The sequence below is a fragment of the Bos grunniens genome, chromosome 2, assembly GCF_055505025.1.
Source record: "Bos grunniens cultivar Pamir isolate PY7600 chromosome 2, Bosgru_T2T1.0, whole genome shotgun sequence".
Classification (NCBI taxonomy): domain Eukaryota; kingdom Metazoa; phylum Chordata; class Mammalia; order Artiodactyla; family Bovidae; genus Bos; species Bos grunniens.
The window spans coordinates 47005026-47023665 of record NC_141166.1 but is presented as its reverse complement, the minus strand read 5'-3'; the positions used below and the strand labels follow the sequence as shown (position 1 = coordinate 47023665).

General features: G+C 41.6%; 1 long non-coding RNA gene across 1 annotated transcript; it reads right to left on the bottom strand.

Annotated features, from left to right (window-relative positions):
- Positions 1–1169: 1169 nt before the first annotated feature.
- On the bottom strand, positions 1170–17129 carry LOC147378033 (uncharacterized). Its single transcript, XR_015144085.1, has 2 exons — positions 16535–17129; positions 1170–1334 (listed from the first exon to the last, which is right to left on the bottom strand). It is a non-coding gene; the product is annotated as an uncharacterized LOC147378033 (long non-coding RNA).
- Between the last annotated feature and the right edge of the window lie 1511 nt (positions 17130–18640).

The following is an 18640-nucleotide window of genomic DNA, read 5'->3' as shown; positions in this document are numbered from 1 at the left end:
TTTATTTAAGTAAAGAAAGAGAATCAGGTAAAAATTAAATAAATAAAAGAATGAGTAAATGGGGAATAGGAAAGAAATTGTTGAAGTCATTCAGGAATGGCTGAAGTGGGCACTGTGGTGCCATTCATGAGGAAGCCAGGCTGCTCTGAGAAGCAGCACCTAAATGGCCCAGCTGATGATTCAGCTATGGAAGCCCAGACTCTTTTGGGCAAGTTCTGGAATGATGCTTGGTTAGAGATCAGTGATTTTGGTGTAACATAGGACTTTTTTTATATCTGAGTCTCACTGCACATGTTCTTTTTCAGTCTGGGAAACTGTGATGTGTGGGAACAGACTACCACCAGTTGACAGGAAGCCTGACTTTTCTTTTTGGATGCAAGGAAGTGTTTGGTAGCCAAGGAGACATTTGTTTACCAGTGGGAGATCCCAAAGCCCCCCATTTCCTGGTTCTTCTTCCTACGGTACCCCTTGGGACATTTAAAGCTGTTTCTCCTGGTATTTAACTCCACATTTATATCCAGCATACTTAGAGTCTGTCTTTTAATTAATCAATTTTATCGTGTAGGTCACGATCACTAATTGTGTTATTTGAATCTCCTATAGCCCTACTGCGTCTTCTCTCTGCCCTGTCAGTTACAGAGAGGCGCACAAATATCTCATACTCCCACTGTGGACTTTCTACTTCTTATTTTAGTTCTGATCACTTTTGCTTTATGTTTACTTTGATGTTATATAATGATACCAGTTTTACATCCTGATACTTTTAGTGTTTCAGTGTCTTTACATTCAACCTCTGTCTGTTATAAGCAGTGTATTGTCAGTTTTGTTTTTTGTTTGTTTTTATTTGTTTAAACAAAATCCGGTCCTATAAATCTTTTCTTAAAATTAGAATTTGTAGTCCATCTCTGTTTAATGTACTTATTTATATAATATGCATAGCTTTTATAATTCATGTGCAGTTTTGTGTTTTCCTTGTGTCTGATCTGTAAAGTTTCGGTTTTATCTGTGTGCAAGAGCTATAAACCTAATGCATCTGTATGTAGCTTTATGTTTCTATATAAATACTTAGATATTATAATAAATGAAGTAAAAATTGGAAAAAAATACAAAATCAATACAAAACAAACACCGAAGAACGATGTGACGTGACTTTTCAATGAAAGAATAAATTGAGCTAAAAAAAGCATCATTTATTGCTACATTTCACTTAAATCTTCATAGTCTTTGACTTTCTTCATCAGATTCTTCACCATTTGGAGTCTTTTCAAAAGGTCTCAGTTTCTTTTCTCCTGCAGGATCCTTTTCTCTACCTTTATGGAAACATCTAGCAAGGTCTATGAGGAAAAACAGAAAAACAGACAATAAATGTCATTTCTTAAAAATGTAAACATTTTTTTCGACATAATTAAGATTTATACAATTTTCACACAACAGTAGGACACAATTTCTATTCAAGTTCCCACAGACTGTAAACTAGAAAACACTGGAACATATCCAAGGATGTAAAACAAGGTACAAACATTTCATGTTCTAAAGATATTGAAATTGTACAGAGTATGTTCTCTTATCACTGTGTAATTATGTTAGAAATCAGTATCAAAAGATACTGCTGATAAAGAATCCTCCTGCAATGTGGGAGACCTGGGTTCGATCCCTGGGTTGGGAAGATCTTCTGGAGGAGGGCATGGCAACACACTTCAGTATTCTGGCCTGGAGAATTCCATGGACTGTACAGTCCATGGGGTAACAAAGAGTCAGACATGTCTGAGTGACTTTATTATTCTTCATTAAATAGAGTAGGGAACCCAGAAGGGGGAGCACTGTTATGGCCTGAGATAGTCAGTTCAGTCGCTCAGTCGTGTCTGACTCTTTTTGACTCCATGGACTGCAGCTTACTCCAATTTATGTCCATCGAGTCAGTGATGCCATCCAGCCATCTCATCCTCTGTTGTCCTCTTCTCCTGCCTTCAATCTTTCCCAGCATCAGGGTCTTTTCCAATGAGTCAGTTCTTTGCATCAGGTGGCCAAAGTATTGGAGTTTCAGCTTCAGCATCAGTCTTTCCGATGAATATTCAAGACTTATTTCTTTTAGGATGGACTGGTTGGACCTCCTTGCAGTCCAAGGGACTCTCAAGAGTCTTCTCCAACACCACAGTTTAAAAGCATCAATTCTTTGGTGCTCAGCTTTCCTTATAGTCCACCTCTCACATCCATACATGACCACTGGAAAAACCAAAGCCTTGACTAGATGGACCTTTGTTGGCAAAGTAATGTCTCTGCTTTTTAATATGCTGTCTAGATTGGTCATAACTTTTCTTCCAAGGAGTAATTTCAATTTCATGGCTGCAGTCACCATCTGCAGTGATTTTGGAGCCCCCCAAAATAAAGTCTGTCACTGTTTCCACAGTTTCCCCATCTATTTGCCATGAAGTGATGGGACCAGATGCCATGATCTTAGTTTTCTGAATGTTGAGCTTTCGGCCAACTTTTTTATTCTCCTCTTTCACTTTCAACAAGAGACTCTTCAGTTCCTCTTCACTTTCTGCCATAATGGTGGTGTCATCTGCATATCAGGTTACTGATATTTTCCCCAGGAATCTTGATTCCAGCTGTGCTTCATCCAGTTTGGTATTTTGCATGATGTACTCTGCATAGAAGTTAAATAAGCGGGGTGGCAATATACAGCCTTGACATACTCCTTTCCATTTTTGGGACCAGTCTGTTGTTCCATGTCCAGTTCTAGCTGTTGCTTCCTGACCTGCATACAGATTTCTCAGGAGGTAGGTCAGGTGGTCTGGTATTCCCATCTCTTTCAGAATTTTCCACAGTTTATTTGTTGTGACCCACATAGTCATAGGTTTTGGTATAGTCAATAAAGCAGAAATAGATGTTTTTCTGGAACTCTCTTGCTTTTTCTATGACCCAAAGGATGTTGGCAATTTGATCTCTGGTTCCTCTGCCTTTTCTAAATCCAGCTTGAACTTCTAGAAGTTCATGGTTCATGTACTGCTGAAGCCTGGCTTGGAGAATTTTGAGCCTTACTTTGCTAGCCTGTGAGATGAGTGCAATTGTGTGGTACTTTGAGCATTCTCTGGCATTGCCTTTCTTTGGGATTGGAATGAAAATTGACCTTTTCCAGTCCTGTGGCCACTGCTGAGGTTTCCAGATTTGTTGGCATATTGAGTGCTGCACTTTCACAGCATCATCTTTTAGGATTTGAGATAGCTCAACTGAAATTCCATCACCTCCACTAGCTTTGTTTGTAGTGATGCTTCCTAAGGCCCACTTGACTTCACATTCCAGGATGTCTGACTCTAGATGAGTGATCACACCATCGTGATTATCTGGGTCATGAAGAACATTTTTGTATAGTTCTTCTGTGTATTCTTGCCACCTCTTCTTAATATCTTCTTCTTCTGTTAGGTCCATACCATTTCTGTCCTTTATTGTGCCCATCTTTGCATGAAATGTTCCCTTCGTATCTCTCATTTTCTTGAAGAGATCTCTAATCTTTCCCATTCTATTGTTTCCCTCTATTTGTTTGCATTAATCACTGAGGAAGGCTTTCTTATCTCTCCTTGCCATTCTTTGGAACTCTGATCACGTGTGTGTGTATTTCCTTATCTCCTTTGCTTTTCACTTCTCTTCTTTTCTCAGCTATTTGTAAGACCTCCTCAGAAAACTTTATTGCATTTCTTTTTCTTTGGGATGGTCTTGATCCCTGTCTCCTGTACAATGTCACGAACCTCTGTCCATATGAAAGGGTAACAGGCAAGAAGGCCAGGGGTCTCCAAACGGAGGATGCAAGTGTCAGACATTTTTATCTCTCTTAAGCAGCAGGAGGAAACAAACTAGTGATATTTTTTTCCCTTCTCTATACAAATTTAAAAGGAGGTTTCTCTTAAAATACTGTATTGCCATAATGACACCTGGTTTCACCTGAAGTTTACTATTCTCAAACCTTGAGTTAACCAATGCATTTTTCTTATGGAAATGTTTGTCTTAAGCTATGTTAATATACAATGCATTTACCCCAGACTCTGTCTTCAAGTCGGTTCTGCCTAATGGCTCAGAACCTACTTGACAAACCAGTATGTTATAGTCAGACACTGTTCCCCTAATCTACGTAAATGAAACTATTTGTATGGTAATGTGCCCTTCTACAAGATTCAAGTCATTCGTTTTATGGCCTGGGATGACTCATTTGGTGCCAAGATTATCCCAAAATACATCTTATGGATGAGGGGCCTGGTGCCATTCTGAGTTTTAAGAAATTCCTTTCTTTCATTAACAGACTGCTAGTGACTATAAATGGCACCCCACTCCAGTACTCTTGCCTGGAAAACCCCATGGATGGAAGAGCCTGGTAGGCTGCAGTCCATGGGGTCACTTAGAGTCGGACACAACTGAGTGATTCAGTTTCACTTTTCACTTTCATGCATTGAAGAAGGAAATGGCAACCCACTCCAGTGTTCTTGACTGGAGAATCCCAGGGACTGGGAGCCTGGTGGGCTGCCGTCCATGTGGTCGCACAGAGTCAGACACGACTGAAGCAACTTAGCAGCAGCAACAGTAGCAGCAGCAGCAGCAGCAGTGACTATATAACATCCAGCTGAAGACTACACAAAAGCTCTGAGTGATCAAGCTTTGTCTCTGGCCCCAGCTTGAATACTTCTCCTCTGGAGGCCAAGGATCCTGGCGCCTTTTCATGGTTCAACAACAACCTTTCATCTTGGGGGCTCATCCAGGATCCTGCAGGACAAGGTAAGGATGCTTGGAGCTCTAGTTCTTTGTTCTCCTAGCGAACACGTTTTCTGCTGTACTTTACTAACTCTACGGTGTGGTTGTGTGAATGAATGAAACACCCTGTGTGAAGTAAGTGAGGAGCCCTGCTCTGCAGTTCCACAGGGATCTCATACAGCTTATGGCAGAAACTTGTCCGGGGTTTATACCAATCTGCCAATGCCAAGAGGCACCCAACGTCTCCTTTGGGGACCGACCAGAAATGGGCAAAAAGTGTGGACCGAACTCTCCTTTCTCGGTCAAACTTTTCGGTCTCTTTGACCATTTCATAGCTCCTTGGGAATTAGAAGTACTGACCTAACCTATCAGATCATAGACTTAGAAGGGACTTGTGATCTATGCTGTTACTGTGTACTATTACTTAGGTCCCAAACTTGGATTGGTAGTCAGGAAGCACCTAGCCTCGCTAGGAATCGTAGGTTCAGAAGCTAGATGGAGCTCTAGCTCCAAGAGCATCTCTGAGGTTAAAGGTTACTCAGATTGGAACTACAATGGGTTTTTCCCTTTGGTAATGCTGGCTCTTAGTGGACCAGAGGAGGCTCTTATACTGGTGTGGTGACACTTGGAAGGAACATCACAGTTTTATGTTCATATCTGTCTTATTGTGGTCAGGAATATACTCAGGGTAACGAATGTTTCCCCCAGTGGTCTTAGGTTGGGAGGGATTCTGGAAGGTTACTCTGATTGCACTCCTGTTGGCATAAGAGATGAACAAGATTTTAATGGTGAGGAGCTGGATGTCAGTCAGGGATGCTATCAGGTCTACCCCTGGTGCATCCCCACCCCATCTCGGTGGTAGAACCGGGAGGGATGAGTATGATGCCTGCATCGGTAAGGGACAGACTAAGTCCAACTAGGAAAGAAAAGCTTTTGGTGTGAAGTCTGTCTACACCCCCATCTAGAGCAGGGAGGGATGCCTCTGGTAGAAAGATGGCGCTGGTCGCTTTTTTTTTCTTACAGATGGGAGCTAACAATTCCGGCCTCACTCCTTTGAACTGTATCCTGAAAAACTGGGATAGATTTGATCCCCAGGGCTTAAAGAAGACGCACCTGGTCTTCCTATGTGATACTGTATGGCCACGGTACCCACTGGAGGACAGCGAATGGTAGCCAGTTGGAGGGTCTCTTAAGTATAATACTGTTTTACTATTAGACCAGGTCTGTAGAAAACAAGGGAAATGGGTAGAAGTAGCATATGTGTTGCCCTTTTTCTCTCTGCAAAATATGCCAGACTTGTGTCCTAAGGATATAGATTTGTGTGTGACACCTTCAGCTCCCTCCTGTCCTCCTACTTCGCCCTCATACCCTGGGCTCCCAACTGAGCAAACTGAAAGCGAGAGAACCCGCCCCCCCACCCAAGAAGGATTGCCTTGGTCTTAGTGGAAACCCAAACTGAGATTCAAACGGCCCAAGTAGAAGTCCAAACAACTCCTGTCTCAGTATGACCTCAGACTACTCTGGTTTCAATAGAGACTCAGACCATCGAAGTAAGAGATGAGATGGAGGACAGGAGACAAAGAGATAAAGAAAAACGGGTTTCTCCAATCTACCCCTGGGATCATATGCACAGAGCAGCCACAGGGGCTGAGGGACAGCCACACAAGCTGTTGCCTCTTCATGAAGCATCCACCGGGAGAAATAATCAGTCTATGAGAGTTAATAACTAAGAAATAAAAAGAATCAGTGAGGATCTGGGAGACTATTTAGAGGACCCAGAAAAATATATTAAAGCTTTTAAAGGTGTTACTCTGCTTTATGACCTTACTTGGAAGGATGCGTTGTATATCTTGGGACAAACGCTGACTCCCGACTCAAAAAGTCGAGTTTTGGGAAAAGCGGTTGCTTATGGAGATGAATGGCTTGGTAATGAATCAGTAGGGAAGAAGGAGGATGAGATAACCACCCTCCCTACTGGGAATCAGGCAGTCTTAATTACAGAACCAGATTGGGACTACAACACAGCTAAAGGAAGATGGGATAAGAGTCATGTTGTCGGATGTATTCTTGAAGGACTCAGGCAGGTGTGTTCTAAGCCTTTAAACTATGGCAAATTGGCAAACTTAGAACAGGAGGAGAAGGAAGCTCCTGGTAAATTCCTAGATAGACTGAGAGAAGCCCTTTGCAGATTCATTGAGACTCATCCCGAAAGTGAAGAGGGAAAAGTGATCTTAAAGGATAGATTTCTCACTCAGTTGGCTCCAGATATCTGCCTTAAGCTATTAAAACAGGCATATGGACCAAATCAGTCTTTAGATAATCGGTTACAACTGGCTCAGACAGTCTATTATGGTAGGGAATATGAGGAAAAGAAAGAAAGGCAGAAAAAGACAAAGGAACAGGTGGAAGCTTTCACAATGGCTACGAGAACCGTTCTTAAACAGCCTGAGAAAAATGCCCAGAGGGACCCAGGTAAAAAGGTATGGGCTTGCTATTACTGTGGAAAGGAGAGGCACCTCAAGTGGGATTGCCCTCAGGAATCTAAGCCGCCCCCGGCTCCCTGTCTGGTCTGCAAAGGACCACACTGAAAGAGAGACTGCCCTCAGAGGCGTAGGTCTCAGGAGTCAGACTCTCAAGGCAATCAGAACTGAAGGTGCCCGGGGGTCCCCACACAAGCTCCTGTCCTAATTACACCTGAGGAACCCCGGGTATTATTAACTGTGGGGGGCCAATCCGTCGATTTCCTTTTAGATACAGGGGCAACTTACTCTGTGTTTACTGAAGCCCCTGGCCCACTTTCTTCCCGGTCCGCTTCCATAATGGGACTGTCTGGATGAGCCAAAAGGTATTATTTCAATTATTCTTTAAGTTGTAACTGGGATTCCGTGCTATTTTCACACGAGTTTCTGATCATGCCAGAGTCTCCCTCACCCCTATTGGGGAGGGATATACTGAGCAAATTCCATGCCTCTGTTTTTATGAATATGGAGCCCTGCCTTTCTCTCCATTTAATTGAACAAAATGTAAATCCTAGAATATGGGCTGATGGAAAATCTGTGGGTTGAGCACAAAATGCTATTCCTGTAGTTGTCAAGCTCAAAGACCCACACTTATTTCCACATAAGAAGCAGAATCCACTGAAATCTGAGGTTAAGGAAGGGTTAACACCCATCATCGAAAATTTAAAGGAGCAGGGACTATTATTTCCCTGTAACAGTCCATGCAACACTCCTATTTTGGGTATAAAGAAATCAAATGGTAAATGGAGACTAGTTCAAGATTTACAAATAATAAATGAGGCTGTATTTCCTTCACACCCATGGTGACTAATCCTTATACTCTACTGTCTGAAATTCCTGAACGGGCCAAATATTTCTCAGTAACTGATTGGAAAGATGCCTTCTATTCAGTGCCTTTGGTGGAGGAAAGTCAATTTTTATTTGCCTTTGAAGACCCTATGCAGCCAGTTTCTCAGTTAACCTGGACAGTTTTGCCCCAGGGATTTTGTGACAGTCCTCACTCATTTGGACAAAGTTTGTCACAGGATCTACAAAACTTTAATAACTCTGAAGCAGTGGTGTTACAATATGTAGATGATATTCTGATCTGGAGAAGGGAATGGCAAACCACTTCAGTATTCTTGCCTTGAGAACCCCATGAACAATATGAAAAGGCAAAATGATAGGATACTGAAAGAGGAACTCTCCAGGTCTGTAGGTGCCCAATATGCTACTGGAGATCAGTGGAGAAATAACTCCAGAAAGAATGAAGGGATGGAGCCAAAGCAAAAACAATACCCAGTTGTGGATGTGACTGGTGATAGAAACAAGGTCCGATGCTGTAAAGAGCAATATTGCATAGGAACCTGGAATGTCAGGTCCATGAATCAAGGCAAATTGGGAGTAGTCAAACAGGAGATGGCAAGAGTGAATGATGACATTCTAGGAATCAGCGAACTAAAATGGACTGGAATGGGTGAATTTAACTCAGATGACCATTATATCTACTACTGTGGGCAGGAATCACTTAGAAGAAATGGACTAGCCATCACGGTCAACAAAAGAGTCCAAAATGCAGTACTCGGATGCAATCTAAAAAACGACAGAATGATCTCTGTTCATTTCCAAGGCAAACCATTCAATATCACAGTCATCCAAGTCTATGCCCCAACCAATAACGCTGAAGAAGCTGAAGTTGAACGGTTCTATGAAGACATTAAGACCTTTTAGAACTAACACCCAAAAAAGATGTCCTTTTCATTATAGGGGACTGGAATGCAAAAGAGGTAAGTCAAGAAACACCTGGAGTAACAGGCAAATTTGGCCTAGGAATACGGAATGAAGCAGGGCAAGGCTAATAGAGTTTTGCCAAGAGAACGCACGGGTCATAGCAAACACCCTCTTTCAACCACACAAGAGAAGACTCTACACACGGACATCACCAGATGGTTAACACCGAAATCAGACTGATTATATTCTTTGCAGCCAAAGATGGAGAAGCTCTATACACTCAGAAAAAACAAGACTGGGAGCTGACTGTGGCTCAGACCATGAACTCCTTATTGCCAAATTCAGACTGAAATTGAAGAAAGTAGGGAAAACCACTAGAGTATTCAGGTATGGTGACCTAAATCAAATCCCTCATGATTATACAGTGGAAGTGAGAAATAGATTTAAGGGACTAGATCTGATAGATACAGTGCCTGATGAACAGAGGTTCATGACATTGTACAGGAGATAGGGATCAAGACCATCCCCATGGAAAAGAAATGCAAAAAAGCAAAATGGCTGTCTGAGGAGGCCTTACAAATAGCTGTGAAAAGAAGAGAAGCAAAAAGCAAAGGAGAAAAGGAAAGATATCAGCATCTGAATGCAGAGTTCCAAAGAATAGCAAGAAGAGATAAGAAAGCCTTCCTCAGTGATTAATGCAAAGAAATAGAGGAAAACAACAGAATGGGAAAGACTAGAGATCTCTTCAAGAAAATTCAAGATACCAAGGGAACCTTTCATGCAAAGATGGACACAATAAAGGACAGAAATAGTATGGACCTAACAGAGGCAGAAGATATTAAGAAGAGGTGGCAAGAATACACAGAAGAACTGTACAAAAAAGAGCTTCATGACCCAGATAATCACGATGGTGTGATCACTCATCTAGAGCCAGACATCCTGGAATATGAAGTCAAGTGGGCCTTAGAAAGCATCACTACAAACAAAGCTAGTGGAGGTGATGGAATTCCAGTTGAGCTATTTCAAATCCTGAAAGATGATGCTGTGAAACTGCAGCACTCAATGTGCCAACAAATCTGGAAACCTCAGCAGTGGCCACACGACTGGAAAAGGTCAGTTTTCATTCCAGTCCCAAAGAAGGCAATGCCAAAGAATGCTCAAACTACCACACAATTGCACTCATCTCACACGCTAGTAAAGTAATTCTCAAAATTCTCCAAATCAGGCTTCAGCAATATGTGAACCGTGAACTTCCTGATGTTCAAGCTGGTTTTAGAAAAGGCAGAGGAACCAGAGATCAAATTGCCAACATCTGCTGGATCATAGAAAAAACAAGAGAGTTCCAGAAAAACATTTATTTCTGCTTTATTGACTATGCCAAAACCTTTGACTGTGTGGATCACAAGAAACTGTGGAAAATTCTGAAAGAGATGGGAATACCAGACCACCTGACTTGCCTCTTGAGAAATATGTATGCAGGTCAGGAAGCAACAATTAGAACTGGACATGGAACAACAGACTGGTTCCAAATAGGAAAAGGAGTATGTCAAGGCTGTATATTGTCACCCTGCTCATTTAACTTCTATGCAGAGTACATCAAGAAAAATGCTGGGCTGGAAGAAGCACAAACTGGAATCAAGATTGCTGGGAGAAATATCAATAACCTCAGATATGCAGATGACATCATCCTTATGGCAGAAAGTGAAGATGAACTAAAAGGCCTCTTGATGAAAGTGAAAGTGGAGAGTGAAAAAGTTGGCTTAAAGCTCAACATTCAGAAAATGAAGATCATGGCATCTGGTCCCATCACTTCATGGGAAATAGATGGGGAAACAGTGGAAACAGTGTCAGACTTTATTTTTGGGGGCTCCATAATCAGTGCAGATGGTGACTGCAGCCATGAAATTAAGAGATGCTTACTCCCTGGAAGGAAAGTTATGACCAACCTAGATAGCATATTCAAAAGCAGAGACATTAGTTTGCCAACAAAGATTCATCTAGTCAAGGCTACGGTTTTTCCTGTGGTCATGATGTATGGATGTGAAATTTGGACTGTGAAGAAAGCTGAGTGCCAAAGAATTGATGCTTTTGAACTGTGATGTTGGAGAAGACTCTTGAGAGTTCCTGGACTGCAAGGAGATCCAACCAGTCCATCCTAAAGGAGATCAGTCCTGGGTGTTCTTTGGAAGGACTGATGCTAAAGCTGAAACTCCAGTACTTTGGCCATCTCATGCGAAGAGTTGACTCATTGGAAAAAACTGTGATGCTGGGAGGGATTGGGGGCAGGAGGAGAAGGGGGTGACAGAGGATGAGATGGCTGGATGGCATCACTGACTCGATGGACGTGAGTCTGGGTGAACTCCGGGAGTTGGTGATGGACAGGGAGGCCTGGCGTGCTGAGATTCATGGGGCCGCAAAGAGTCGGACACGACTGAGAGACTGAACTGAACTCAACTCCTTGGAAGAAAAGTTATGACCAACCTAGATACCATATTGAAAAGCAGAGACATTACTTTGCCACACCCAAGGTAAGAGAAACCCAAGTAAGATGGTAGGTGTTGCAAGAAGGCATCAGAGGGCAGACACACTGAAACAATACTCACAGAAAACTAGCCAATCTAATCACACTAGGACCACAGCCTTTTCTAGCTCAATGAAACTAAGCCATGCCCTGTGGGGCCACCCAAGATGGGCGGGTCATGGTGGAGAGGTCTGACAGAATGTGGTCCACTGAGAAGGGAATGGCAAATCACTTCAGTATTCTTGCCTTGAGAACCCCATGAACAGTATGAAAAGGCAAAATGATGGGATACTAGTCAGGAAACATTTAACAGGAGGCTTCCTGTGTGCTGTTTTGGATCTGTCAGGAATTCTCTGTTCCTTATTAATTCCTGAATATTCAGGAATTAAGAGGAGAGGCAAGCCTCTCCCAGGACTGAGGAATCCAGGCATTTCCTTCATTAGTGCTTCTATATGGTGATAAGCACTCTCTTCCTTCTTGTGAACCATACGGTAATAGTGATTGTTTACAACTCTCTCTCTCTTTAATATGGATCGCCTATGTTTTGTAAGTCTGGAATTTTAATCTTTATCTTTGCTGAGAATAACTACCTTGTAAGACAGTATATATGCCCACACCATGTTGATTAAAACACCTTTGCTCCATCAGAGCTCTGGTCCCCGTGTCTTTCTTTCTTTCTCGCTCACTCGCTCGCTCCCTCTCTTTTTCAGGCTGATCCCCTGGAGCGCAGAGGCTCTCTGAGTTCACCTTCCTGCCCAGGCTTCTAGGACCCTCTCGAGAAGGCGCTCTGAGTTTTCACCCCGTTGAGAGGGCGCCTGAGGCCTCCGTGAACAGAGCAAATCCTGTGTCAGGGGCTTTATTGGCTTTCTGCATAAACCAAGGAATATCAGTCTCTTTCTCTCCTTTACTTTCTTATCATCGACTCCGGACCACCAAGTTCCGGTCCATTAAAGGACCTCAACAGATACTGAAAGAGGAACTCCCCAGGTTGGTAGGTGCCCAATATGCTACTGGAGATCAGTGGAGAAATAACTCCAGAAAGAATGAAGGGATGGAGCCAAAGCAAAACCAATACCCAGTTGTGGATGTGACTGGTGATAGAAACAAGGTTCGATGCTGTAAAGAGCAATATTGCATAGGAACCTGGAATGTTAGGTCCATGAATCAAGGCAAATTGGAAGTGGTCAGACAGGAGATGGCAGGAGTGAACGTCGACATTCTAGGAATCAGCGAACTAAAATGGACTGGAATGGGTGAATTTAACTCAGATGACCATTATATCTACTACTGTGGGCAGGAATCCCTTAGAAGAAATGGAGTAGCCATCATGGTCAACGAGAGAGTCCAAAATGCAGTACTTGGCTGCAATCTCAAAAAGAAATGATGCTTTTGAACTGTGGTGTTGGAGAAGACTCTTGAGAATCCCTTGGACTGCAGGGAGATCCAACCAGTCCATTCTAAAGGAGATCAGTCTTGGGTGTTCTTTGGAAGGAATGATGCTGAAGCTGAAACTCCAGGACTTTGGCCACCTCATGCGAAGAGTTGACTCATTGGAAAAGACCCTGATGCTGGGAGGGATTGAGGGCAGGAGGAGAAGGGGGCGACAGAGGATGAGATAGCTGGATGGCATCACCGACTCAATGGACATGAGTTTGAGTGAACTCCAGAAGTTGGTGATGGACAGGGAGGCCTGGCGTGCTGTGATTCATGGGGTCGCAAAGAGTTGGACACGACTGAGCGACTGAACTGAGCTGAACTGAACCCAGAACTAGACACAGATAATTGGCCACAAACCCAACAACTGGATTGATTTTTAAAACTAGCATAGGATCAGGCCTATGATAGAAAAGCATTTGATTTATATGAAAAGGTCTAAGAAGTCAAGAAAACATTGTAAATGATCATACAAATCAGTTTCAGCATCTTGGGCAAGCTGTCTACCTCTGATGTCATCTTTTCATCCTGGTGTAGTGTAGTGTTTTTCTCTGAGCATCATTTTAAGGTGAGATCAGGTCAGCTGTCTTTTTTATAGGCCAATCTAGTGTAGGGGACTTTGGAAGTGGGAATTAATCTAAGAGTTAATTTTCCTTCAGTTTCATTGTGCATAAGCTAGTTAAGAGTACCTGATTAAAAAGTCCTTTCATCCTGGTTGGAGACAGTCTCTTAAATTGTCTTTTTTCAGTCCTGGCTGCAGGTCATGAGGCATCTGATCTTTATCCAAAGATAGATTGCTGAGAAAAGCTTTAGAAACAAACTTGGGTGTTTTTTAAGAATTCAATTAAATTTTACATTAATATCACATAACAGCAAAGATCTATCTAAGAAATGAGTCTTACTACATGCAGACCTCCATTAACAAACTGGGATTTAACATATATTGAAACATCTTTTTCTTCCTAAAATTACCTTCATTTTTATCAAATATAACCAAATTAAGTTTAGCTTGTTTACAAAATAGGTCTGTTCTCACTAATTTTAGTCTGATGATTTATATAACCATAATTGATCATAGACTTTTTATTTTGCTGAAAAATTTTATAGAGTCGCAGACTGAACTTTTAAAATAAAACAGGGCTGGGAAACTCACACCACAGGCTTATCACAGATTTTGTCTAACAAATCTAGGTGAATTCTTTCTTTTTTAAGGTCTCAAAAATTCCTTGAGATTTTTGTACCTGTTAATGAGATAACCTTCTTAGCTCATTTGATAAACTTACTGGAAACCTAAGAGTTTCAAATTTCTGGAGGAGTCAGATAGAGAGAAAATATAATTGCTTTGTTTATAACATATAATTTTACCAAGTTATTTTCATAATTAGTTTGAGAGGAAGGTTTTCTCTACTCCCAGAAAACACAAGATTCAAACCTGTAATTTTTCAGACAGAAACCATAAAAGTTATAAGCATATTTTCTGCTTCATTCAGTCCTTTGTTAACTTTTGTGAAGTCATCAGGTTTTTCATTAGAATACCAGGACAAATCAGATGGTTAAGAGCGCCATATAATTTCTAGAATATCTGTATTAGTAATATTTACATTATAACATGAGAGGATTTATTACTCATTTGATAATATTTTTCATGTATTTTAACCAACCAAATAAACACAGCTTAATATCTCTCTTTGGGATGTTTCAGGGGCCCTCTGAAGCACCCTAAAGTTAGCTAGAAGTCAAAGGAACTTCAAAAGAATTCGATTTAGGAATCTTTGTCAAAAAAAATCAATTAAAAGGGTTTAGAACATTTGGTCAGATTTAGTCAATGTTGATGAGTGTATCATTTAGCTTGTTGATATGTCAGGATGGGCGTATTATATACAGAGGCTCAAGGTCTAGTGAAAGTCGACTCTGCCATCTTGGACCTAACCAGTTTTGGCTTTAACCAGTTTTTCTATGGCTGTGTCATTTCTAACAAAATCCATTTATCTAACTATTTGTAATCCAATTTTAGAAAATCCTGATTATGCATAACTCTTTTTAGTATTTTTTCATACCTTTTTTACTGAAAACATAGTTTTTACTTTCCTTTAGCAACCAAGAACTAACTTTTATATTAGCATTTTATAGATTGGTGAGCATAAAAACCAGTGATAATTTTTAAAACCCTGTTTTTTTAGAACATTTTAGGATGGCACCAAACATTATTCATTTATAGTCCCAAGTCTTTTTAGTTTCTCTGTAAAAGGAAATTAGTGTTTAGTAGTAAATGTTTCAAAATCTTATTTTATTTGGAAATGATCTAACTATTCAATAGACTTCTAACACTTAGCACACTTAGCACAACCCTTAGAAATTCAAGTTACGCCAATCTGGAGAGACTATTTTAGACAGATATTCCTAAAGAATAATTATTTTTAATAGAGTTTATATAAAAGCTCATATCTCATTTACATTTTTTAGAAGTTTCTTCACTCGAGGTAATTTCCTTGTTGACAAACTTGTAACAGATATGATACTATTTAACTTATATTAATTTTAGGTACAATAAAAATATTTTACTTAATGTTAATTACTCTAAGACATGGTCTATATTAGATAGGTCAACAAACAAACATTAATATAAGGTATTTAATATTGAATATTTTCTAGTTCACATGAACCTGGAATTTGTTGTTTATTTTAGAATTATTTGATTTGTAAGCACTTTTTTTTAAGCCAATTAAATAAAGCTCATTTACAAATTAACCTCAAAAATATTACCCAGAGACAAAGACATACCAAGACATATTTAGACAGACACAATGTAAGATCTAGCTTCATTTTCTAAGCTTAGTCATGAATTAGATATTACAATATAAAATTTAGTAGTTTATAAAAAACAGTTGGAGTAAATAAAATTTTTAAAGGCTTTTTTCCATTTTTTTTCATTCTCAGGTGTTAGAGATGGTCTAGATAAGTGTTCTTAAGAGCCCTCGTCTCAAGGTACAGGGAAAGAAAATCAAGTTTAACAAAATGGCAGCAGGTCTAAACCAAATGGTGGCCAGAAAAAGCAAAATGGCCATCAAAAATCAGAACACAGAGTTAAAACACACACATACAAACGTGGCAGTCCTCATCAGACACTCTCTTAAATACAAGAATACAGTCTCTCAGAAAACCTCCTATAGAGACACAGAACTTCAGATCCAAGTATTAACAGAGTAAAGGAAAATATTTCAGATCTTCAAAGATTTCAAAGGGAGGAAAGGAAGCCAGGTTGAAAGAAGAAGGGGGAGGAGGAGGGAGAGGGGGGCAAAAGGGGTGGCCTTACAGACATTTCTTGCCACCTGCAGATACCCAGGCATTATGGCACTTTACCCTGGGCCTCCAGAGAAGGGAGGACTGGAACTCGGGCCTACCGGAAATCAGACCAGAACAGAACCAGAATTCGAGTTCTCTGCCAAGGGGAGGTGATCAGTTTCCAATTCTCAGCTCAGGCTGAGGCCCTTCGACCAGATTCCTGCGTCCGGAACCGGGGGACTAGAAAAAAGGGGAAGGATAGGAAGGATTAAGGAGAGGAAAGAGAGATGGAAGGGGAGAGAGGTCAATAAAGTCTCTTGTTCCTTACTGGTCGGGGCACTCTGGCCAGTTGTCTGCGTCAGGAGGAGACCAGGGACAAAAGGGTCTCAGTTGCAGCCGCTGGGTCTGGTCCATCGGCGGGCAAGCTGGCCCCTGAGTACCTCAAGTGGTCAGGATGTCAGTCTCCTCAAGTGGTCAGGATGTCAGTCTCAACAAAGAAGAATCCCACCAGAGTCGCTATTTGTTGCAGGAAGGGGGACCCCTTCCAGGGCCTGAAATTGGGCTCTTGTCTAACACTCGGAAATGAATTGTCCGAGGAGACACATGTGCTGACAAAGCAAGAGATTTTATTGCGAAAGGGCATCCAGGCATAAAGCAGTAGGGTAAGGGAATCCAGGAGAACTGCTGTGCTATGTGGCTTGCAGTCCGGGTTTTATGGTGATGGGATTAGTTTCCGGGTTGTCCTTAGCCAATCATTCTGACTCAGAGTCCTTCCTGGTGGTGCACGCCTTGTTCAGCCAAGATGGATGCCAGAGAGAAGGATTCTGGGAGGTCGTCAGACAGGTGGTGTCTCCTTTTGACCTTTTCTGAACTCTTCTGGTTGGTGGAGGCTTATTAGTTCCCTTTTCCTTACCAGGACCTCCTGTCGTGAAACAACTCATGCAAATGGTTACTATGGTGCCTGGCCAGAGTGGGCGGTTTCAATCAGTGTGCTTCCCTTAACAGATTGAGGCTTTTCCCTGTCATAGTGAACAGGCTAAGGAGGTTATAGAGATTTCAATCCATGAAATTATCCCCAGGTTTGGGCTGCCACGGAGCCTTCAGAGTGACAATGGCTCCGCCTTTAAAGCTGCGGTAACTCAGGGAGTATCTAAAGCGCTAGGAATAGAATATCACTTACACTGTTCCTGGAGACCCCAATCCTCAGGAAAGCTTGAAAAAGCTAATGACATTATCAAAAGACATTTGCACAAATTAACTCAAGAGACACAGGACAATTGGATTAAAGTCCTACCCACAGCTTAAATGAGGACTCAAACTGCCCCCAAAGCGGGAGGGACTGTCCCCCTTTGAACGTATTTATGGATGGCCTTTCTTTTGCACAGACATTATTATAGACCCTGAAGCCTTGGAATTAACTAGTTATGTAACTCAGCTCTCAGCTTTTCAACAGGCATTAACAGAACTCCAGGAGACAACTCCTGACCCAGCCTCTGAGTCAGGCTCTATTTGAGCCAGGAACCGAGGTCCTCATAAAAACATTGGGATCTGGGGTCCAATCCCTCAAGCCTCTCTGGGAAAGCCCTCACCAGGTTATTCTTTCTTCTCCCACAGCTGTCAAAGTGCCAGGAATTGATTCGTGGGTACATAACACCTGAGTTAAGAGGTGGCACCCTGACCAGAACTAAGTGACTTCATTTTATGTTTTTAGTTTCTATGCTCTGACTTTGTACTTTTCAGACGGGCCTGATAATCTATGTGAGCCTACTTCTGCTGACGCCAAAAGTCCTGAGTCTGCCATTTGATCTTCAAGACAATGCCTTCCTGTCCTGGGCTCATTCCTACGCTGAATTCCACCTTCAGTCTAACTGCTGGGTCTGTGGAGTGCTCCCCTCTTCATCAGTGGAAGGCTTCCCGGGGTGGACATCTCTACTTCAAAAAGAAGACTTTCTCCAAGTCTGAGAATACCTTCAATGACAATCATTCGTGATGACTCTTCTTCATCTGATGACATCTAACAACCCTAAAATGGACTGGTGCAACACTTTGTACTTTAACTATGGACATAACGTGACTTTTAATTTTGATTATACATTGTCTCGGTTTAATGACTATTTTGCTACACATAAGGCAAATGGGTCTAGATCTAATGGTTTTTTACCTGACCTTTATCAAATATGGGATGAGGTTATATGGCTAACTCCTGAAAAAGGACGTCTAATGTCTACTGCCCCTATATGCTGGGAACAAACAGAGCTATTCCCAAAAGTTAGCCAACAATTTAATTACAGTGATTGGAAACAATTGGGATTTTTGCCTCAGGAAATATGCAAAGTGATCATTCCCATGTTTTCCAACCCCAGTTCAGGTCCTCCCTTTGTCTGGCCAGGCACTAATTGGGACTGGATATCTCAGTCACAATGGCTTGCTCCAA